Raw genomic sequence first — 24,305 nt, 5'->3', positions numbered from 1 at the left:
TAATTACAGTGTTTCGCCTAGTGAGTATGCTCAGCCTGACTGTGCCATTCCTGACGCTAAGTTTTCATTTCGGGATACAGCGCATGCTCCCACACTAAGTGTGAAAAGCCTCTTTGCACAGGTGCTTGCATTCCGTGCCGGGTATAAGTCCTGTTTTGGGCATAGACACCATGCTAAAGCTGATAGTCTTTTTTCAGAGACTGTATTTCATGCTACTGAGCATGCTCAGGCACTTCCTGCATCAGAGACTAGGTCCGGTAATGAACTCTTTGGCCCTGGCCCTGATGTGGGGGTCCCATATAGACCACAGGGCATCAGGTGTCCTCCCAAATGGCTTGCAGAGGCCCACACCTATGACTTGTCACCGCATTATTGATGCTCAGACGATGACTGGTGAGGTGTTTGGGTCATGGCAGCCATGAGGTCATCATTGAAGTTGCGTTTCCAAATAGGACGCTAGTTATGCCACTCATGACGTGTCACTCTACTTTTGTCTCCAGGAGGTGCATTGTGGTTCACCCTGGTTTGGGGCGGACCCAGGTTATAAAAGGGGCTGGAGCCAACAAGGAGGTGCGCAGTCTTCTATTATGCTCCGAAAGAGCACACCTCCATGTGTTGAACCCATTGCGGCTTTAGGCCAGAGGTAGGCAGGGATCGGGTGGTGGATGCAGGCCACCACCACAGTTGGTAACGCAGAACGGTTAAGACCAGCTCCTGTCCTAACAGTCCTGCTTGTGCAGCCCAGTGGCATTAACAGGCCTGCTGCTGCTGATGCGCCTGCTGTCCACAGGTGTGGCCCCTACGCACACGGTCAGCGTACTCAATGGCCCCTGTGCTGTTAACAGGGAGTTCCTGGGCTGGGTGGGCATGTGGACCCTGTGATGCTAACAGGGCTCACAGTCTCCAGATCCGAATGGCGTCTAACTCGGTTCAGGCTACTATTAGTTTCATAGCCACACAGCTCTGTATCCTCCACCAAACCTTCAAGTTGCCAACCTCTCCTTTTCCAACTGGGAGCACGGTGGACACTGACTGCTGATGGGGATATATACCTTTCTCTTTCTTTTCTTATTAATTTTCGTTATATAGCGGTCACAGATTATATACCACTTTATCCAAATCTGCCAGTCCCACTGTAACAGATGTTGTTTCTTCAGCAAATGTTATAGTTGCTTAACCACCAAATCCACGGACCAAAACTTTTTTCCCCTTTCCAACACACCTGTTCCCCTTTCCAACAGCATCTGTCCTTTTTCAACTCATTTTGGGATATGACCAAAAGTGCAACTGTGCAGGGACACCGTACTCAACGCCATCTCAGCACAGCAGCCATCCCTCGGTCCCTCCGATGTGGACAAGTAAAAGACCATTTCCTCCTATCCATGACAAAGCGTTGAGATTCACTCTGTGCAGCACTGGTGTTTAGTGGACAAGTAGATCTAAGATTGCGTACCACATTCTGCAGATACTCCTGTATACGTGCGTCTATTTCTATGGCAGGAATTAGTTCGCCAAATTTTGTCTTGTACCGGGGATCTAACAGTGTGGCAACCCAGTATTCAGGATTAGTTCAAATTCATACAATCCGAGGGTCATGTAGGTAGTGCAGCAAGAAGGCGCTCATGTGTCTTGTGCATCCAGGAGGACCAAGTCCTTGGTGTGTTGGTGGCAGAGAGGTGAGAATCGTGCATCCTTCCTCTGCCCTCTCCCCCCAACCTCGCACAACCGAAATGTGAGCAAGCTCTCACTCATCTGCTGAGTCTTCCATGCCCATCGCCAGTTCGTCCTCCATTTCTTCATGGGCTCCTGCACTTTCATCAACACTTTTTGCTGATACTATGCGCCCTTGTTAATCCCTCTCCCTCACCATGACTGCCGCATAGGTGCCGCTGACCATCTGGACCTCGTAGATCTTGTTATCCCTTCCGCATATGACTCCTCCTGTACTTCCTCCCCTTCCTCTTGTCCCAACACCTGACTCCGAATAATAATTACAGTGTGCTCCATCATGTAGATGACCAGAATTGTCACGCTGAGAATGACATTGCCAGTGCTAAACATCTTCGTCGACATTTCAAAACTGTGTAGCAGGGTGCATAGGTCCTTGATCTGACACCACTCCAGCAGCGTGATCTGCACCACCTCTGGATCAAGTTATCCCAGGCTATATGTCTTACCGTATTTCAGCAGGGCTCTGCGGTGCTGCCACACACGCTGCAACATGTGCAGATTCCAATTCCTGCGTGTCGAAACATCGCATTTACGGCGTTTAACTGCCAGACCCTAAGACTTCCGGAGTGATGAAAGTTGTTGAGCTGCTGTGTGCGCACGATGGAAGTGAGCACATAGCGAGCGTGCCCACTGCACATGGCCATGTAGGCCGTGATGGTGTTTTAAAAATTGCTGGCGAATTCGGTTCAACACGTGAGCCCTAAAAGGCACGTGTGTCACATTGCCCTGAGGATGGCCCGCAGCCAGGTTTGCATCATTGCCGCACACGGCTGTTAAGTCACCAACGGAGTCCGCTCCGTCAATTTGTACTCCGGTCGCCAGGTGACAACGTGTTCCTTTCATGAATAGTGCTGATGATGGGAGAGTAGTCGATGCCAGCGGCGCAGGTGGACGCAGGTTATGCTCACCCACTGGGCTGCATTACCTTGACAGATGCAGAATCTCTGGCTGAATGTAGCTGGTGGGTATCTCACAGATGAAATACCATCATTCAGCTACAACCAATGGGAAGACACCACACCCTTTTTTATGCCCATCCTGTCTGCAGACCACTGCCAGACATAGCTATGAACCTCTGGTTAATTTTACCCCCAGTTCAGTTTTATGATTTTGTGTGCTTGTTACCTGACTACTTTTCCTGCTTGCTGTTTATGTACCTTGTTGGCCGATACGCATTTCACCTCTGCTTGTTTTCTGATTCTTTCCTGGCCGTCCCATTCTGTTCCTGTTCCTCAATTAATGTTTTGACCCTGCCTGACTACTATTCTCTGTAATAGCGGTGTGACTCACATTTCCCATACATTTCAAAGTAAAACTTTGACCGCCTGATGGCATTGAGCTCTGCTGCCAGCATAGTAAGGAGGTGTGTGGTAGTCCTTGTGCGCAGTTGCAAGGAAGGGTGGCCTGACCACACAGGGTTTGCGCCAAGGTAGAGGACCCACACGAGGTTGAAGAGGCAGAAGCAGTGTATTAACTTCTACATACAGAACAAGGATTGAAACAACTCGTGGGGACGGCAAGACTTGTACAGCAGACCCTTCTCCATCTCTCACCATAGTTTGCCAGTGCCCAGTCAGTGACATGTAATGACCCTGTCTATGCTTACTGGTCCAAGTATCTGTGTTGAAATGCACCCTGTCGCACACAGATTTTCTCAAGGAAGTGGTGATGTTGTGTGCGACATGCTGGTGTAGCGCGGGCATGCTTTTCTTGGAGAAGCAGTGGTGATTGGGCATCTGGTACTGGGGCACAGCGACAGACATAAGGTCTGTAAAATCCTGTGTGTCCACTACGCGTAAAGGCAGCATTTCGGTAGCCAACAGCTTACAGAGGGATAGAGTCAACCACTTAGCTTTGTCATGGGTCGCAGTAAGTGGCCTTTTATTTGACCACATCTGAGGGACAGAGATCTGGCTGCTGTCTGTAGACGGTGTTGAGTAGGGTGTCCCTGGAAAAATGCAGGTTTGTGAGAAAAGTGCAGGCGGAGACATGATGTTGCCTTCATCTTGCCTTCAGATCTGTTCATCTTGTATCATTTTTAAAAAACACAGCAAGCAAGGGTTACTCCAAGCGGAGTCTACCTTTTTTCCCCAAATTGGGCACACAGACACCCCATCAGTGGCAGGACTTGTGCCCTAGTTGCAAACAGGATGTTTTGATTTGCATCAAGCACATTCCAAATCCACAAGCATTTACTCTCCCCAGGATGACACAGGGGTAGTAAATTCCTTCTGGATCCATGACTTGTTCATTTTGATGAACGTCAGTCTGTCCACATTGTCACTGGACAGACGCGTGCGCTTATCTGTCAGCACACACCCAGCAGCACTGAAGACACGTTCAGAGACAACGCTGGCAGCTGGACACGACAAAATCTTCAAGGCGTAACTGGAGAGCTCTTGACATTTTTCTAGATTTGAAGCACAAAAGGAGCAAGGCTCCATTTGCAAAGTCATTGCATCGATGTTCATTTGGAGATACTCCTGTATCATCCTCTCCATCCGTTGACTATGTGACACACTTGATGTCTCTGGTGGCCTTGCAAAGGAGGGTCTAAAAAAATTATGAAAAGATTCCATAAAATTGCTGTTACCAGCACCAGATACGGTCCTACTGGTACGGGTAGACTGTTGAAGATGACGAGGCCGTCCCATGTTTGTCAAGTTACAACTGGGAGAATCACTCCCTTCACCTGCACGGTTGTTTGGTGGAAAAGCCGAGCTAAGATCGAGTAACAGCTTCTGCTGATACTCCTGCATACGTGCGTCCCTTTCTATGGGTGGAATTATGTCACAAAATTTGGACTTGTCCCGGGGATCTAATAGTGTGGCAAGCCAGTAGTCATCATCACTTCTAATTTTGACAATACGAGGGTCATGTTGGAGGTAGTGCAACAAGAAGGCACTCATGTGTCTTGCGCAGCCATGCGGACCAAGTCCGCGCTGTGTTTGTGGCATAGAGGTGCTAACCGTTCTTTCTTCCTCTGTCATCTCCCCCCAACCTCTTTCAACTTAAATTTGACCAAGGTCCCCCTCATCAGCTGAGTCTTCCATGTCCATGGACAGTTCGTCCTCCATATCTTCATGTCCTCCTGCACCTTCCTCAACATCTCGCCTGCTACCATGCGCCCTTGTTGATCCCTGTCCCCCATGGTCCCATGCCTGCCGCGTTGGTGATGATGAACGTCTGGACCTTGGTGATGTTGTTGTGTCTTGCGCATATGAATCCTCCTGTAGTTCCTCCCCTTCCTGTTGTCCCACCCCCTGACTCCGAATAGTGTTTAGCGTGTGCTCCAGCATGTAAATGACTGTAATCGTCATGCTGATAATGGCATTGTCAGCGCTAAACATATTCGTCGCCATGTCGAAACTGTGCAGAAGGGTGCATAGGTCCGTGATCTGAGATCACTCCATCAGGGTGATCTGCGCCACCTCTGCATCTCGTTGGCCCAGGCTATACGTCATGACGTATTGCACCAGGGCTCTGCGGTGCTGCCACAGTCGCTGTAACATGTGGAGAGTTGAATTCCAGCGTGTCGCCACATCGCATTTCAGGCGATGAACCGGCAGGCCGAAAGACTTCTGGAGCGATGCAAGTCGCTCAGCTGCGGTGCTTGAACGGCGGAAGTGAGCACTGCAGACAGTTTCCGTGCCCTGGTCAGAAGGCCATCTAGGCCGGGATAGTGTGTTAAAAATTGCTGGACAACAAGGTTCAACACGTGAGCCATACAAGGCACGTGTGTCACCTTGCCCAGGCGAAGGGCCGCACCCAGGTTTGCAGCATTGTCGCACACGGCCTTACCAGGCTGCAGGTTGAGTGGAGACAACCATTTATTAAACTCGGACCGCAGAGCTGACCACAACTCCTCAGCTGTGTGACTCTTATTCCCAAGACATGTCAAGCTAAAGACCGCCTGATGCCGTTGCGCTCTGCTGCCAGCATAGTAATGAGGGGTGCGTGATTCCTTCTGCGCAGTGAGAACGCTGGTGGCCTGACCAGGCAGGCTTGGGGCGGAGGTGGAGGACCCAGATGAGGTGGAGGATGCAGAAGCAGTGGCGGAACTTGGACAGACAGAGGATTGACACACAAGTCGTGGGGACGGCAAGACTTGTGCAGCAGACCCTTCACCATCTATCACCATAGTTACCCAGTGCCCAGTCAGCGACATGTAACGTCCCTGTCCATGCTTACTGGTCCAAGTATCGGTGCTGAAATTCACCCGTTCACACACAGAGTTTCTCAAGGAAGCGGTGATATTGTGTGCGACATGCTGGTGTAGCGCGGGCACACCTTTCTTAGAGAAGTAGTGGCGACTAGGCATCTGGTACTGGGGCACAGCGACAGATATAAGGTCTCTAAAATCCTGTGTGTCCACTAGGCGGAAAGGCAGCATTTCTGTAGCCAACAGCTTACAGAGGGATAGAGTCAACCTCTTCGCTTTGTCATGGGTCGAAGGAAGTGGCCTTTTATTTGACCACATCTGAGGGACAGAGATCTGGCTGCTGTGTGTAGACGGTGTTGAGTAGGGTGTCCCTGGAAAAATGCAGCTTTGGGAGGAAAGTGCAGGCGGAGACATGATGTTGCCTTCATCCAAAGTTGGTGCTATCGATGTCTGAGAGAGCTGTACACACTCACTTGTTTCCCCTTCCAAACCAACTGACGACCTACCAAGCAAACTGCCTGTTGCGGTTACAGTGGTGGAAGTTGTGGGTGGAAAAACAGGTGTGACAGCTGTCCCCACAGTCCTAGAAGATGACGAGCGCGCGGATGCCCTGGAAGGGGCAGGCGGTGGATGGTTGGCTCCACTAGGCCGCATTGCAGCACGGTGAGCTTCCCACCAGGCCATATGATATTTATTCATGTGACGATTCATGGAAGAAGTTGTCAAACTGCTGAGGTTTTGACCTCTACTAAGATAACCATGGCAAATGTTACAGATCACATAATTTGGCCGATCTTTTTTTATGTCAAAAAAGGACCAGGCTAGGCAAGGCTTAGAGGCCATGCGACCTGTTGATCCACCCCGAATAATGCTCAGAGGCAGAGTGGTGGCTGAGGATGCAGTTGTAGACGTGCTACCAGTGCTCCGACTGTGTCCAGGAAGGCGCCAGGTTACTTCGACGTCGGTTGCATCCTCCTCCACCGCCTCTATTGACCTCCTCGAGTGTCTGACTGTGGGTTGACAGTAGGTGGGATCTAGAACTTCATCATCAATTGTTGTGTTTGCACTCCCCTCCCCCTCAGACCGAGTTTCTTCTTGCCCTGACCGAATATTTAAGTTGTCATCCCAATCGGGTATCTGCGTCTCATCTTCATCAGTATGTTCCTCATTGCCTATAACCACAGTTGTTGGAAAGGCAGCATTTTGGTAGCCAACAGTTTGCATTTTATGAAAGTCAACCTCCAAGCCATGTCATGCCCTTCTAAAAGCATGTATAACACAGCGAGGGGACTCCAACCACAGTCTCCCTCGTTGCCACTCACTGGGCCACACACACCCCACTTGACTGGCATCGGTTGAGCCCCCTTTTGAAAAAGAAAAAGATGCTTTGCATGAAGCACTCTCAAAAATACGCGTGCCTTTCCCGTCCCCTGGCTGACCCCGGGGAAGAAAAGTCCTCTGAGAGCCATGACTTGTTCATCTTGGTTCTTTTAGAAACACAGCGAGGGGACTCCAACCACAGTCTCCCTCGTTGCCACTCACTGGGCCACACACACCCCACTTGACTGGCATCGGTTGAGCCCCCTTTTGAAAAAGAAAAAGATGCTTTGCATGAAGCACTCTCAAAAATACGCGTGCCTTTCCCGTCCCCTGGCTGACCCCGGGGAAGAAAAGTCCTCTGAGAGCCATGACTTGTTCATCTTGGTTCTTTTAGAAACACAGCGAGGGGACTCCAACCACAGTCTCCCTCGTTGCCACTCACTGGGCCACACACACCCCACTTGACTGGCATCGGTTGAGCCCCCTTTTGAAAAAGAAAAAGATGCTTTGCATGAAGCACTCTCAAAAATACGCGTGCCTTTCCCGTCCCCTGGCTGACCCCGGGGAAGAAAAGTCCTCTGAGAGCCATGACTTGTTCATCTTGGTTCTTTTAGAAACACAGCGAGGGGACTCCAACCACAGTCTCCCTCGTTGCCACTCACTGGGCCACACACACCCCACTTGACTGGCATCGGTTGAGCCCCCTTTTGAAAAAGAAAAAGATGCTTTGCATGAAGCACTCTCAAAAATACGCGTGCCTTTCCCGTCCCCTGGCTGACCCCGGGGAAGAAAAGTCCTCTGAGAGCCATGACTTGTTCATCTTGGTTCTTTTAGAAACACAGCGAGGGGACTCCAACCACAGTCTCCCTCGTTGCCACTCACTGGGCCACACACACCCCACTTGACTGGCATCGGTTGAGCCCCCTTTTGAAAAAGAAAAAGATGCTTTGCATGAAGCACTCTCAAAAATACGCGTGCCTTTCCCGTCCCCTGGCTGACCCCGGGGAAGAAAAGTCCTCTGAGAGCCATGACTTGTTCATCTTGGTTCTTTTAGAAACACAGCGAGGGGACTCCAACCACAGTCTCCCTCGTTGCCACTCACTGGGCCACACACACCCCACTTGACTGGCATCGGTTGAGCCCCCTTTTGAAAAAGAAAAAGATGCTTTGCATGAAGCACTCTCAAAAATACGCGTGCCTTTCCCGTCCCCTGGCTGACCCCGGGGAAGAAAAGTCCTCTGAGAGCCATGACTTGTTCATCTTGGTTCTTTTAGAAACACAGCGAGGGGACTCCAACCACAGTCTCCCTCGTTGCCACTCACTGGGCCACACACACCCCACTTGACTGGCATCGGTTGAGCCCCCTTTTGAAAAAGAAAAAGATGCTTTGCATGAAGCACTCTCAAAAATACGCGTGCCTTTCCCGTCCCCTGGCTGACCCCGGGGAAGAAAAGTCCTCTGAGAGCCATGACTTGTTCATCTTGGTTCTTTTAGAAACACAGCGAGGGGACTCCAACCACAGTCTCCCTCGTTGCCACTCACTGGGCCACACACACCCCACTTGACTGGCATCGGTTGAGCCCCCTTTTGAAAAAGAAAAAGATGCTTTGCATGAAGCACTCTCAAAAATACGCGTGCCTTTCCCGTCCCCTGGCTGACCCCGGGGAAGAAAAGTCCTCTGAGAGCCATGACTTGTTCATCTTGGTTCTTTTAGAAACACAGCGAGGGGACTCCAACCACAGTCTCCCTCGTTGCCACTCACTGGGCCACATACACCCCACTTGACTGGCATCGGTTGAGCCCCCTTTTGAAAAAGAAAAAGATGCTTTGCATGAAGCACTCTCAAAAATACGCGTGCCTTTCCCGTCCCCTGGCTGACCCCGGGGAAGAAAAGTCCTCTGAGAGCCATGACTTGTTCATCTTGGTTCTTTTAGAAACACAGCGAGGGGACTCCAACCACAGTCTCCCTCGTTGCCACTCACTGGGCCACACACACCCCACTTGACTGGCATCGGTTGAGCCCCCTTTTGAAAAAGAAAAAGATGCTTTGCATGAAGCACTCTCAAAAATACGCGTGCCTTTCCCGTCCCCTGGCTGACCCCGGGGAAGAAAAGTCCTCTGAGAGCCATGACTTGTTCATCTTGGTTCTTTTAGAAACACAGCGAGGGGACTCCAACCACAGTCTCCCTCGTTGCCACTCACTGGGCCACACACACCCCACTTGACTGGCATCGGTTGAGCCCCCTTTTGAAAAAGAAAAAGATGCTTTGCATGAAGCACTCTCAAAAATACGCGTGCCTTTCCCGTCCCCTGGCTGACCCCGGGGAAGAAAAGTCCTCTGAGAGCCATGTCCACATTGTCAGTGGACAGACACGTGTGCTTATCTGCCAGCAGACCCACAGCAGCACTGAAGACAGGTTCAGAGAGAACGCTGGCTGCAGGACACGACAAGATCCCCAAGACGTACGTGGCAAGCTCAGGCAATTTATCAAGATTGGAAGCCAAGAATGAGCAGGGCTCAAGTTGCACAATAATGGCATGTTTCCTTGCATATACTCATATATCTGTGTGTCCTCCTCTTTTTCCTTGTCCAGCTCTTTTGTTTTCGCATGAGTATATGTCCTTGTCACTTTCCCATGTGTTGTGAGTTGTTTGTGACCTTTTGGACACCTTTGAGGGTGTTTTCTAGGTGTTTTTCTGTGTTTGTGATTGCCTGCCATTGTTTCCTATGCAGTTCGAGTTCGGTTCGTCGAACGTTCGACGAACCGAACTCGAACGGGAGGTCCGTTCGGCGAACCAACCTCGAGCCGAACCGCGACCGGTTCGCTCATCTCTAATCTTCATATATACCACTGCAACTAAGATAGAATTGCCTGTTCTCTCAATATTTTGCAATATTAATTCAATCCTATCTTACTGGCCCTCACAAGCATTCCTGCATTGGTTTATCTACTATATCTACTATGGCACACTTAGGACTATGAGTTTACCTATATGTATTCTGAATTTCTGCATGGCATGTGTCCTCTTATAAGGTAAAACCTGTTTATTTCTATTTCATCCAGTTTAAATTATTTGAATAAAAATATTTTTTATTAACTTTCCGGCATACTGTATATCTCTTCATTGCTCTATGACTATATTCATAGAAAGTGCATAAAAATTACGTTCTTAGCAGTTGTATGCATAATATTCGGCAGACAGAAGTGTTTAAACAATGTTTATTGAGGACCGTAGATGCAGTGCTCAGCTAAGGAAAATTAGTGCAGCAGATGAAAGACACATCATGCTTCCTCTCCTTCGAAATCGGAACATGTCCAGCGGTGCCATCGATTCAGAACTCACAGCAACCAGTGGAATCTAGCTATACTCATCTACGACAAAAAGTCTAGCCTAAAGTAGTGTTCATGGAAGAACAGAGCCATACAATCTTACTTTCAACAACAATACAAGGCCAAACAACTCAACTAGGTAAGAAAACATAGGAATTGGGGTGCAGAAAAATGTCAGCAGGTGCTCTCTATTGGGGTGTCAAAATGTGAAATAATTGGCTGTGAAATAAGGCAGTTTGTTCACCAAAGAATTAAAGAGCGGTAAAGTAAAGAGTGTCTGCTGGAAACAGTGAAGCATGGTGGACCTATGGTGGATGCTTATTGCAAATTTGAAGCTGTATTTTGGCAAATAGAGTTTGGTAGATTAATGGTATCTGTCATGCTCCCGGTGTCCCAGCAGCGCTCCTTACCTACTGAGCCGGTTTCACCATCCAGGCACCGCTCCGTACCCACTGATCCGGTCGCACCTGCATTGCACTGCTCCGTGCTCACTGATCCAGTCTCGCCATCGCACCACGGCTCCTTGCTCACTGGTCCAGTCCATGCGTCCACCGGTCACGCCTGCCGCTCCCGCTCTTGCTCCCCTGAGTCCTGTTCCAGGTCTCAGGAGTCTGACTCTGACTGATGCCTCTGTATAGCACCGGGTCGCGCCCACTCACCTGGTCTTATAGGCCCAGCACTGCTGCAACAGGAAATGACCTGAGGCTGTGCTGGGTATATAGGACTGGCCTTTCCATGTGGGCGGGGCCTGATCATCACTTGTGTTTCTTTGCTTTGTCTTGTGAGCTAGGTGCTCAGGTCCTTTTGTTCCTGTTTCCTATTACTGCCTTAACGTATGCTGTGACCCTCGTGACCTGGTCCTGTCTTTGCTTCCTGATACCTGTACCTGTTCCTGTACTGTCCTATGGGACTCCATGACCCTGGTGACCTGGTTCCTCCCGTTCCTGCCACGCTAGTGCTCCAGCTACTGTGTACCCTGCCCTCCAGGTGGGGTGCTCGGTCCAGTGGATCCACCTCCTGGGCCTACCAGTCCTCCCCGGCCCTCACAGTATCCTCAATGCTAAGAAATACAGACACATGCTTATACTAATGCAATACCATCAAGTAGGTGTCTGATTCACTGCATATTTATTATCCAGCAGGACAATGACCCCAAACATACAGCCAATGTCATGAAGAACTTTCTTCAGTGTAAAGAATAACATGGAGTCCTGGAAGTGATGACATAACCCGCACACCGTGTACTTAGAAGAATTGATGCTCTTTTGAAGGCAAAGGAAGGTCAGTCCAAATTTTTACTTGATTTACATTCCTCTTTTGTTCATTCACTTTACATTTGTTAGTTTATATAAATAAACTATTAGCACTGCTATTTTTTTAAAGCATTGTTTTGTTGCAGCATCTTTCCATCTGCATTACACTTTTGCACAGTACTGTAGATTACTGTTAATTGGCTGTTTTGATGAGGGTCAGGGAATTAGCAGATAATTCATTACTGGGTACATCTGCTCAAAGCAGATTCTGTCATAGAATTATAATAAAAAAAAAATATATATATATTGACCCGACTCCATAACAATGCCAACCTGTTCAATCGCTACTCACTCCACTGACCCCACTCTCTGGTGTGAGTGGTGGGGAAGAAGTGGGCTTCATTATGCAAATGGGGTAGTGCATACCTTAGGGCACAATATTAGTTAATGTGGACCATTTAAAAACTATTCTTATTTTGTGCATCGTCGAGCTTGTTTACTACCTAATATAGGGACTATTTCACCCTTAATTTTAGTTAAATTTTATTGTTTTATCAAATAACATTGTCTTACTACATTCCACTTGTTTTAGTAAATTGAGGTTTCTTTGAATTATTTGCCTATTATATTTTCTATTTGTTTGTCAATTCTTTTGCAGCCCTGGTCAATTGCAGTTATTCAAAATTGATATTATGAAACTCCTGAGTGTATATTATTATATACTTGCAATATGTCATTAGTGTGTCACTCCCATAGGTTATGTCTTGTATTCAAGTGGATTCATTTTCATTTGATCCTGAAAGGGACTCTTTCTCTGCTGGTTGAGATTAGCCTTAATCACAGCTACATAATTTTGTCATCATGCCCTTCTGCTATATATAACCACTTCTGGCTTTACTCCATGCCAGTGATTGATCTTCTATACCACTCTGAAAGGAGCCTGTCTCTGGAGCAGCTGTGGCATCGTTTCAGTTGCAGAAGAGTGCTTTTTTGTTGCGTCTTTCCCCTTCTGCTTGTCTTACCTTCCTTGTGTTGTTTTTTTGTAGTAGTGAGACTAGTGTCATGCTGGCCAACACCCTAGTTAGGGAAAGTTTAGGGTCAGTGAGGGCCTAGGCATGTGATGACGCACAGATGGAAGGACCCATCAAGGGATGTTAGGGAGTGCAGGGATAAGCCACAGGTGAGTGTGAAGTGGTAACCCATCTCACTGCAACAGGGCCTTCCTTTACATGTTCCCTGGTTTTCCCTTGGTTTTGCGCCTCATACCGGGCTTTACCTCGAGCTGGTGTGACACAATGTTGCTACTATGTGTTGCTCTGCATGATATTTAGTCTTTTGGGTGATTTGATTATTTTTAATTTTGGCTTTTTTCTATAATAAAGAAATATTTATTTTTTAATCATACAAATACATTTTTGGGATATTATGTTGTTTGCATATTCATTGGCATTGTTATTTTCATAACATAGAGGTACTACTGTCTAAATAGATAACATTTGTTGTAGAATTGTTTGTGAATGTCCTATTTATCTTATGAAACTTATTGAAAATGAATACATTTGCTGCCAAAAAAAATCCTATTCAGATGAAAGAAATGATTTTCAGTCACAGACATTTTTACAACCAATATGTCATTTGCTAAATGTGAAATTTGTTAGAATTGCAAACCTTCTGCAGCTACTACAATGTTAAAAGCAGACAGCATACAGATTACACAGTGATGGCATATTCACAGACCCATAGACCATTGATTTATGGGTGATTTTGATGATTTTGATCCATGATATCTCCATGATTTGGGGGCTGGAAACCCAGTCCGCACACTGACATGTGAACAATTCTATAAACTATTATGAGTAGTGTACGATCAATGAAAAATGAATGTCTGAATGAACCCTGTGATTCATAAAGCGTAGCAGGCTCAAAAATATTTCCTGCCATATTGTCTGTAGATGAATAACCCCAGCAGCCAAATTTCTCAGCAATGCTAAGAATTACCAATTATTTTTATGGGAAAGTTTGAGTGATTAGGTTCAGTTTGTGCAAGTGCAAAAGCTATGTACATCTTTGTAAGCTATTTTTTAATGTTTCAATGCATCTAAATTGACAAAAATGATGTAACTCTGCAAATAGTCTTGTTTCTAAAGCCTGCTTTACACGTTGCAATTTCGCATACAATATCGTATGCGATTTGCAACACCCCCATCGTATGTGCGGCACGTTCAATTTGTTGAACGTGCCGCACAGACAATTCACCCCTGTCACACGTACTTACCTGTCCATACGACCTCGATGTGGGCGGCGAACGTCCACTTCCTGGAGTGGGAGGGACGTTCGGCGTCACATCGACGTCACGCGGCAGCCGGCCAATGGAAGCGGAGGGGCGGAGATGAGTGAGACGTAAACATCCCGCCCACCTCCTTCCTTCCGCATTGTCGGCGGGAACCGCGGACGGAGGTAAGCTGACGTTCAATGTTCCCGGGGTGTCACACACTGCGATGTGTGCTGCCTCGGGAACATTGCACAACCTCACGTTCATTTTTTGAGGAATGAACGACGTGCATGCGATGAACAGATTTTCATTCAATCGCAATTGCACAGAGGTTTTACATGCTACAATCATACTTACGATGCCGGATGTGCGTCACTTACGACGTGACCCCGCCGACACATCGTAAGATTTATTGTAGCGTGTAAAGCGGGCTTAAGATTCTACTGTTTGGGGTACAGCATCTCACAGGCTTATGTGGTTACAGACTATAAAATCTTCCGTAGTTTGATCCTGTAATTATCAAACCATAACCATCTGTAACCTAATTTTCCAATATACATTCAAAGGTTTATACTTCAAGAATTTGTAGACAGTAACCTGCATACGAGCTGAGGACTCAAAACACTGAGATATTTAAAATTATAACAATTTTGGAAAGTTGCTTCATTTTCTATTTTATATACAATTATTTTTTAAAGGATTATTACAATATAAACAAACTAAAGAAGGAATTTTTTCTAAAGAATAAGGCAAGGCCAGTGCTATCTGAGCATAGTATTAGTGAAAAATAAGGTATGAATAATATACAAGGGGGAGGGATTAGCCTCTCACCCACTTAAGAAGTAATATTCGTGATTATTCAACGAGTCTATACAACTCCTTCTTCAGGATACAAAATCACTGATGTACATCAGTGATTTTGATTCCTGAAGAAGGAGTTGTATAGGTCCAAAACGCATTAAATAATAAAATCATTAAGATTACTTTTTCTGTGTGATTTATTCTATCTATAAGGCAGAGCGGATTAACCCTTTCTTTCCACTCCACGTATACCAATTCATCCTCAGGGCCATCGTGGTGACCATTTCTGCTTTTGTGGTAGTTGTAACCCTCACAACTACCCTAGATGAGTACTCCTGTGCATTTTATTTTGTTTTCCACCAGGATAAAACACCATCTGTGCCTCTTTGTCTCTTCCAGAAATAATTTTAGACTGTAATTTAGTATATTGGTGCAGCCCTCCTAGTGAGCCACCTGAGCCTCCTGCAATTTAGAGCCTGGCGGACAACTATTAGCAGAGTTAACTAGGCGATCGGGCACTCCGGAAGGTAACCACCATCAGATAAAAAGGTTCATCATACCATTCATCATACCACTGAACTGAGGCTCACAAGCCAAATAGGGGGAGGTGGGTTAGAGAAAATTAATTTTAGAGGTTTACCACCTTTGGATAGATGAATGTCTGGATGAGGCCGAAACACATTGTAAGTTTATTCTTTTTAATTTTTCAAAATACCTTTTTAGCCAATGAGAGTTGCCTTCTGGAGTTCCAGAGCACCTAGTTATCTCACAATTGCTAATATAAAAAATGAAATATAAAAATGTAAGAAATGTCCTAAACTTATAATAGTATATAACATACAAATTAGTGTGCACCTTTAGACCTAGGCAGACCCCCACTTAGGCAGAGTCGCAAATTTTGAAAGCAGAAGACTCTACCATACTTATAGCACTTAGCGGCACTAATAATGAAGCCCTATTACAGAGACTCACGGGTACCACAAATGCAAAAAAAGGACGACTGAGATAGAGATGGAAGAAAAATGATGGAGATGAAGAGCATAAATAATCTCTATATGTCAAGTCTCCATTGGAATTGATTATACATGAACAAATATTACTTACATGCAACACAAATTGTCCAGTATTTTTTATTTTTAATTTGCAGCAAATAATTTTTCCTTTTAAAACCATTGAAGATGAAGACTACACTGACCTAAGGTGACATGAGATCGCTGCATCCAATGACAAATGACTGCTGGAGGCCAGATGGACCGAAGTAATTCCAGCAGGAACAAACCCTCAATAGGTAAATGTTATCTTCTCTGTATGGGAGCAACTGAATCCCAAATGTCAGAGGAGACTGGTAGGATGTAAATTCTGAATTGTGAGAAATGTAAAAAAAGATATGATCCCACCAGAAAATAGAGGAATTGAGGTTCAGTGGAAAGTTCACAAGCCAAATAGTAAAGGGCGAGTTAGATAAAAAGAGTTTCAAAGGTCCCTCTTTTTTTGAGAGAACTATTCCATCTCTGTAAATTCAGTGTCTTCAATGTGGCCCTCAGGTGCAGTGCTTAAGGGCCCAGCTGAACCTGCTCCCAGGGTCAAGTCAAGCGAGAAAATCTGAACAAAGCAGAGACACCAGAATTATTTATGTTATATGCAAAATAACTGCAAAAAATCAATAACCTCCTGACTCAAATTATGTGTACGATACGTTTATTTGCCCTGCAGACCTGTCAGCAGTATACTACATATAAATGTCAGCCCTCTATTATATCCGGACCGCAGTACAGATTTATCAAGCAGGTGCCTGGTATAAAAGTGCTTTAGGGCTCATGCGCACGTAACTGCTGAATATTCTGCAGCGATTTGACAGGACATGTGCGCTTCAAATCGCTGCAGAAACACTGCATAATGGATGCAGTTTTTTTGTTAAAAAATGCTGATTTCAGGCACTATGGCTGCTGCCCCCACCATGGACAGAGCGGGAGCTGCATCCAGAACGCACAAATAATTGACAAATAATTGACATGCTGCTTTTATGAACGCATGGATCTGGGTCAAAATTTTAGCACCCAAATCGCTGCGTTCAAAAAAAGCAACGTGCGCATGTATCATGTACAATCTACATAGATTGTGCAGGGGACGCATTCATTTATGCTGCAGTGCAATACGCAGCATAAATGCATGCAAGTACGCAACATGCGCATGAGCCCTTCAGGGAATCTGTCACCAGGTTTTTGACACCTAATCTTAGAGCAGCATAACCAGTAATAGAGCAGGATAACCATAATCACTGTTTAATCAGCAGTAGATTATCATTACAAGAATACTTGGCGTGCTGCAGGTAGTCCAGCATATTCATGAGCTCTGTATAACTGCTAGATCTGCAGCAGAGAAAACATTGATTTTATCAAAATGACAGCAAACAGCTCAATAAGTGTCACATCGCTGGAATCAGGGTCTTTGTCTCCACATTATGGTGCTCTCAGATGGGGGAGCAAAAACCTGGTGACAGATTCCCTTTAAATGTCACAAAATTTTGCACCTTCTATTTTCATAGCCGTACTGATCAGCTTTGGAAACTTTTTGAACAGTAACGGGAGCTTTGTCAAAATTTTAATACTTTTCTCCAACAAAGTGGCATAAAATAAAGAAGCCCAACCATTAAGATTTTTTTTCAATAAATCTGTGTTTATGTGCATGTAGTGTACTATGTAAGTGTTAATATACTCACCTACTGCCATGTTCGCAAGGATCCATCGCAGTTCTGTCCTTTACTCAGTGACATCATTGCTCTTCAGACCCTCTGGGTCACACAACACTGCGTAACCCGGAAGTGTCTTTTACAATGTAAGTCTATGGAAACTGAGAGTCAGAACAAGGCTCTATAGGATTAAAAAGTAAGGCCTCTTTTACATGTCTGTGAAAATCACGCACGTGTTTCACGGACGTGTCAAAGGTGCGTATTGCCCTCGGTGTGCTGTGTGTATGGCACACGTGTGTTCTCCGTGTGTTATCCGTGATACCATACGGAGAACGGGAACTTTCTACTCACCTGTCCCTGGCATCAGTGTCCGTGGTGCTGATCTTCGGTCTCCGGTCCTGCCGACTCCCCACTGCTGATGCTCCCGGCCGCAGTGAAGTGAATATTCAATTAGCATAATGAGCGGCGGTCGGCAGCAAGTGACAGCAGCGGCAGAGACAGGAGGGCAGGAAAAGGTGAGTAATGTTTTTTTTTTCCCTCGCAGACATGTCTTTTCTCCGGTGCGTGTCACACGGAACACATCCGTGTGGTCCGTGTGTGTTACGTGTGACCCAACTGCGTTCCGTCTGACACCCGTGATGCCGGAGATAAAACGGACATGTCGGCATGAGAAACACACGGACACACGTAAGTACTTAACTTTTAATCTTACTTGTTAAAATTGTGCAATATATTAAAAAAATACACTTTGGATCACCCTGCGGGTGGCCAAGGGTCCGTATTCACACACTGTACCAGGGTATCCTTGGAAAATTACCGTAAGGGGATAACCAGTATGTGTGTTTAGGGTAAATTGGTCAGACTTATCAGTATGCACAGTAGTATAGGGGATGAAGGACAGTGGTCCTACTATCAACATATAATATATATATATATAACATGTCAGTCCCACATTCACTGGCAGCAAGATATGGCCTTTTACCTCTTTACTACTTAGTAAACACACAAATAAAGCAAAAATATGGAAGGGTCTCACCCATTTAGATGATCTTCCGATATTTTGCACAGTATTTTCTTACTGGAGGGGTCATAGCGGGGCTTGAAATCCGGGCTTGATGTAACTTGCCCTAAACCCCCTTGACTCCCGTCCTTACAAGGACGGTCCACATCTGAACCTGTATCCTTGCACACAACCGCCCCACATGCCTCCCGACGCGTTTTGTCACAGGATAGTGATTTTGCAGCATTTGGTGTATGGACCCTGCAGGTGCCACACCATCTTTGGCCCTCTACATTTTTCTTACATGCTCGGTCCCCTGAGGAGTCACTATCCTGTGACGAAACGCGTCGGGAGGCATTGTGGAGCAGGCTTGCATTTGGCTTGCGACCATCTCATAGAGTTGAATGTGGCTGTGAGTACATGCCAATGCTTTTGTTAATAATTCCCCCTTAATTACTTTTTATAACAATACATAAAAGATTTCTACAAAGATGGACCATTTTAAAATTTAAAATTGACCATGGGCCAATACCATTTCCCTCCAGTCCAACCAGTGTCATGATGTTATTCACAATAGGGACAAAAGACTAAAATGAAGCATACTTTAAAAGATATCTGCAATTTTGAAAATTGTTTCCATTGTTAAAAATATTATTTGCATACATAGTCACATATTTTCTCATGTGCTAGCAGGTAAATATTAGCTAAAAATGTATTTTTGTTATTACACGACCATATGATGACAACTTTTGTAGTCAGGTTATTAAAAGGGATTAGCGGACCTGTGGAATTCTGGATCCACCAGGTTCAGTTGGAGTCTAGTTAAAAGTTTGATTCGGGACTCAGACTTCACCCGAACTTGACCCTGGATCCCAAGCCCTGTATAAGTCAATGGCGACCCAAACATCTGTGCTGTAAAATTGCTGTAAAATCGTCATAGTAAAGGCAGGCTTGGGGCTACAAAAAGAAGCCTAATAGGGGCAATTGCCCTGGAAACAAATGTGGATAGGGTCCCACCTATTTTTGATAACCAGTGAAGGTAAAGCAGACAACTGTGTTTTAAACCACAAAATAGAGGGGATCCCACACTGGTTTTAAAATTATTTAAATATATTATTTAAGAAAACTGTGTGGACTCCACCTTACTTTTTTTATAATCAGCCAACGTAAAACATACAGCTGGGGGCTTGAATTATCAGGGTGGAAGGCCCATGGGTATTTGGCCCCATCCATTCTAAAAGTAGCAGTCCGTAGCTGCCCCATAAACGGCGCATCCAATAGATGGGGCGGCTGCGTGCTGCTACATTTAGGCTGGCAAGGGCCAAATAACCATAGGCCTTCCCAACCTGATAATACCATTCCCAGCTTTCTGTTTTATTTTGACTGGATATCAAAATAAGGTGGAGCCCACATCGTTGTTTTAAATATTTTTTGATAACCAGCATAGGTAAAGCAGACAGCTGAGGGCTGCAGTCCTTGGCTGGTTATCAAAACTAGAGGGGACCCAACACAGTTTTTTTTCAAATTATTTAAATAAATCATTTAAAAACTGTGTGGGATCCCATCTATTTTTGATCAACAGCCAAGGACCACAGCCCCCAGACTGTCTGCTTTACCTACACAGATAGGGGGCTCCTCACGCCATTTTTTTTCTTTATTGTTCACAGCAGAGTACAGGCATCTTCCCTATGCTATAAAGCTTGTTGATTGGCTATACTGCAGCATTCCAACAAGCCTTATTAACATTTAACTCTCAATTTGAATACAGACTGTTTTCGAGTCCCAGACACTGATATGAACCCCGAACTGTTTGGGTTCGCTCATCCCTAGTCATTAACAATAATTATTTTGGATACTTTCCACATTTAAAACTTCAGAGGGTATATGTTTTTATAATAAATGTTTCCAACTATATAAATATCTGTATATATCTTGAACTTTTTCCTGAAACGATAACTTTTTAGTAAATGTTTAAGATTATTCACATAAAGGAAGGGTGATGTGAAAACAAAATAAAAAAAACAAACAATACTATTCATAATCCAAACAGTAAAGTAAAATGAAAGTTTCAAAATATTTTTCAGTTTATTTCCCAAATAGATAAGAGTCATGGTCTAAAGGGTGCTTTACATGCTGCGACATCGCTAACGATATATCGTCAGGGTCACGCCGTTAGTGATGCACATCCGGCGCCGTTAGCGACATCGCAGCGTGACACCAATGAGCGACGATCAACGAGCGCAAAAATGTGAAAAATCGTTGCTCGTTGACACGTCGTTCATTTCCTTAATATCGTTGCTGCTGCAGGTACGATGTTGTTCGTCGTTCCTGAGGCAGCACACATCGCTATGTGTGACACCGCAGGAACGACAAACATCTCCTTACCTGCGTACACCGGCAATGAGGAAGGAAGGAGGTGGGCGGCATGTTCCGGACGCTCATCTCTGCCCCTCCTCTGCTATTGGACGGCTGCCGTGTGAAGGTAAGTCCGTGTGACGGGGCCTAGTGATGTTGTACGCCACGGGCAGCGATTTGTGCGTGACGCACAACCGACGGGAGCGGGTACGCTCACTAGCGATATCGGTACCAATATTGCAGCGTGTAAAGTACCCTTAAGTGTGATTAGTTATAAAGGAGGATTCTCTTGACTTTTAGGATCTGAACATTATATTGTTATACGGTACTTTGTTGATTGTAATAAAAAGTGATTTCATTGACGCCTCAGATTGGCCATCATCAGGACAGTTTTCTAGCTCTCCATGATTTATCATTATGGAAGCTCAATCGTTAAAAAGGCACATATTTTAATTATGAAAGGAAGTTTTCCATTTGCTGCTGTAAATTTAGCTGTTTTTGTATTACTCTATATGGATATTTTTTTCTACGATTTGGTTGTACCATTTATTAGTAATAAATGAGAAACATGAATACGTTCAATACTTACTCTGAGCAATCGGAAGCCATTGTATAAATAGTGTAATTATCATCCGTCAGTTGGATCATTATTGATTGTGATTACAGCCATAGTCACCTTATCTCATTTGTGCTGTATCTGGCAAACTATGCTTTATTTGATTTGTGTTTACTCCAACTACTAGACTGTTGTAACAATAATGCATTCCCTGCAGTGCTAAATGTTACATAATAAAAATATTATTAGGCGCCTTTAGTATGGCATTTACTATCTGCACACTGATTACTAATAGACACAGGGCTTGGATTTATTCCCTACACTTGATTATGCATGCAGGCTTCTTACATTGATATTAAAAGCACACACATTGGACATTGAATAGATTTGTGGCTCTGCATAATGTAAAATGTGAACCTACTGGATCTCACTCACTGTATGCAGCATAGCTCAGATACCTGCACCTGCATTCTGCCAAACTCCAAAGCTGCATTGCAATAGAAAGTGTGCAGCCCATCAGTCTGCAGCATTGCTGCCCCCTCTGCTGCTAGAACTTCACTGAGATGATGAGAAATCAGAAGCCACTTACCTCAAGACAGAATAAATGCCAGAACTCCAACTTCCCCTGGTTCCTCTAAAACAAGCAGAGCCTAGAATAACCAAGGAATCTTTGCTTTGTATCCATTTAGAAGGTTGGACCTGGTAATAATGATGATGGTGATGATTGGTGGAGAAGAGTATGTATTTTATGGAGGGGGCTAGCTGGAGACAAGAGATAAAACTGTCAGTCCTGGGTTTGCAGCAGAGAACACAGGCAGCACCCTACAGCTGCATGCAGTATTGATGAAGTAAGTCAGGATGCAAGCACAGCAAGAATTGTCAAACACTCTGCCCCCTCCCACCCAGTCTATCCCATAGCCTGAGCCAGCCCTATTGCCAAGGGAAGAAATCCCTGGAGCAATAAACCAAGTGTCACTGTCCAGAGGCAAGGAGAGCGGTGTATGACATTTCACCTGAAGGGTTGATAAATGATTAGCCATGTTACCTGTATCAAATAGTGTCAACATTAGATACACATAATGTAGCCATGATACTGACAGAGGGAATCCCCAAGCTCCCGCAGAAGAAATGCAGTCACTGTGTACTTACATCAGAAAAATGTTAGCACCCCTGAAGTTCTTCCAGAAAATGAAGTATTTCCCTCAGAAAATTAATAATACGCCCAACACCTCCTCTCTCCAAAATACACCCTCTACACAATACATCCTCAACACTACACCTCTCCATAATATCTCTCCCACACTGCCCCTATGTATAATATCGCCGCACACACATTACCCCTCTGTATAATATCCCCCAGAAAAAGAATGGAAGAAATAAGGGGATGGACATAATAATCCCTTACATATCCCTAATGAAGTATCAGGGCACTGATAATAGAATGCACAATAAGTATATAGACAAGGCAGTGTCTGCAGATAAATAATATAATCCCAAAACACACAATACCTGACTGTAGAGCCTCACCTTAGGGGTACTTCTCACATAGCGAGATCGCTAGCGAGATCGCTGCTGAGTCACCGGTTTTGTGACGTACCAGTGACCTCATCAGCGATCTCGCTTTGTGTGACACTAAGCAGCGACCTGGCCCCTGCTGTGAAATCGCAGATCGTTACACACTGCTCTGGTTCATTTTTTGCTCGTTGCCCTCCCGCTGTGAAGCACACATCGCTGTGTTTGACAGCGAGAGAGCAACGATCTGAATGTGCAGGGAGCAGGGAGCCGGCTTCTGACAGCTGCGGACGCTGGTAACCAAGATATAGATCGGGTAACTAAGCGAAGCGCTTTGCTTGGTTACCCGATATTTACCTTGGTTACTAGCGTACACCGCTCTCAGGCTGCCAGTACTGGCTCCCTGCACACGTAGCCAGAGTACACATCGGGTAACTAAGCGAAGCGCTTTGCTTAGTAACCCGATGTGTACCCTGGCTTTGAGTGCAGGGAGCCAGTGCTAAAGCAGCATGCGCTGGTAACCAGGGTAAATATCGGGTAACTAAGCTAAGCATTTTGCTTAGTTACCCGATATTTAACTTGGTTACCAATCGCAGCATCGCTTCCACGAGTCGCTGGTGGCTGGTCACTGGCCGCTGGTGAGATCTGCCTGATTGACAGCTCACCAGCGACCATGTAGCGACGCACCAATGATCCTGACCAGGTCATATCGTGGTCTGAATCGCTGGTACATCATTTAGTGAGACGGTACTCTTAAAGATAACATGGCAGTAAATCAATAGAGGGTAGTTTTTTTCAACCTTTGGTTTTGTCATCCTTATATGTTTTGTTTCAATAAAAGCCAAGTTTATATATAAAAATATAGATGTCCCCCTCCTGATATTTATCCCCATCCTGGGCCCCTCCAGGAAATACTACATGTACTCCTCCTGGTACATATGTCCCCTTCCTTGTATATATGTCCCCATCCTAGCATACATGTCCTCTTCCTGGTATATACAGTATGTCCCCATTCTGGGTACTTCCTGGTATGTATGTCCCCCTCCTGGTCCCATCCTGGCATATATGTCCCCATCCTTGTTTATTTATCCCTTTCCTGGCATATATGTCCTCCTCCTGGTATATATGTCCCCTTCCTCGGCCCAACCTGGCATATCTGTGTGCTGCAAAAAGAAAAAAAATTGTACTCACCCTCTCCAGCAAACACATCATGCGGCATACTCTCTGAGCTGCATAGCATTTCAACTGGATGTGTGCCCTCCAATCACATCCAGCTGAATCAAGGCAGGGGCTGAGGATGGAGGGCCACCCCACCCCTGGCA

At 45.5% G+C, this 24,305-nt stretch overlaps 1 protein-coding gene across 5 annotated transcripts in view; it reads right to left on the bottom strand.

The window, feature by feature from the left end:
- AIFM3 (AIF family member 3) overlaps nt 1-22,307 on the bottom strand; it is a 122,269-nt gene extending 99,962 nt beyond the window's left edge. For all 5 annotated transcript variants that reach the window (XM_075324579.1, XM_075324594.1, XM_075324602.1 and 2 more), the window contains exon 1: nt 22,061-22,307. The gene's annotated coding sequence lies outside the window, so the exon portion shown is untranslated. The remainder of the gene's footprint in view (nt 1-22,060) is intronic.
- Nucleotides 22,308-24,305: the final 1,998 nt, after the last annotated feature.

This window comes from Anomaloglossus baeobatrachus, chromosome 1 (genome assembly GCF_048569485.1).
Source record: "Anomaloglossus baeobatrachus isolate aAnoBae1 chromosome 1, aAnoBae1.hap1, whole genome shotgun sequence".
NCBI classification, from domain to species: domain Eukaryota; kingdom Metazoa; phylum Chordata; class Amphibia; order Anura; family Aromobatidae; genus Anomaloglossus; species Anomaloglossus baeobatrachus.
Note: the sequence above shows the minus strand (reverse complement) of the source record. Positions and strands in the feature narration are given on the sequence as shown.